Genomic DNA, 386 nt, shown 5'->3' with positions numbered 1-386 from the left:
ACCTGCTGGAGACGTACCAACCACTGAAGAAGTGTGGATAAACAGAAAGGGTGCAAAGGAACAGAGTATACCTACAGAAGTGCATTTAAAGTACCTCACTACTTGAGGGTACACCAGGTGAGCGCAGATTTTTCCCCCCACTGTTTTCTATACACTCATTGTGAACGTATTACACGAAGTGTGCCCCTGTGCGCCTGTCTTTTTCTATACCTTTTCTATATATATATATATATATATATATATATATATATATATATATATATTATATATATATATATATATATATATATATATATATAGTATATATATATATATATATATATGTGGGTGTGTGTATATATATATATATATATGTTTGTATATATATGTGTGTGTGTGTGTGTGTA

Source organism: Bombina bombina, chromosome 3 (assembly GCF_027579735.1).
Source record: "Bombina bombina isolate aBomBom1 chromosome 3, aBomBom1.pri, whole genome shotgun sequence".
NCBI classification, from domain to species: Eukaryota; Metazoa; Chordata; class Amphibia; order Anura; family Bombinatoridae; genus Bombina; species Bombina bombina.
Note: the sequence above shows the minus strand (reverse complement) of the source record.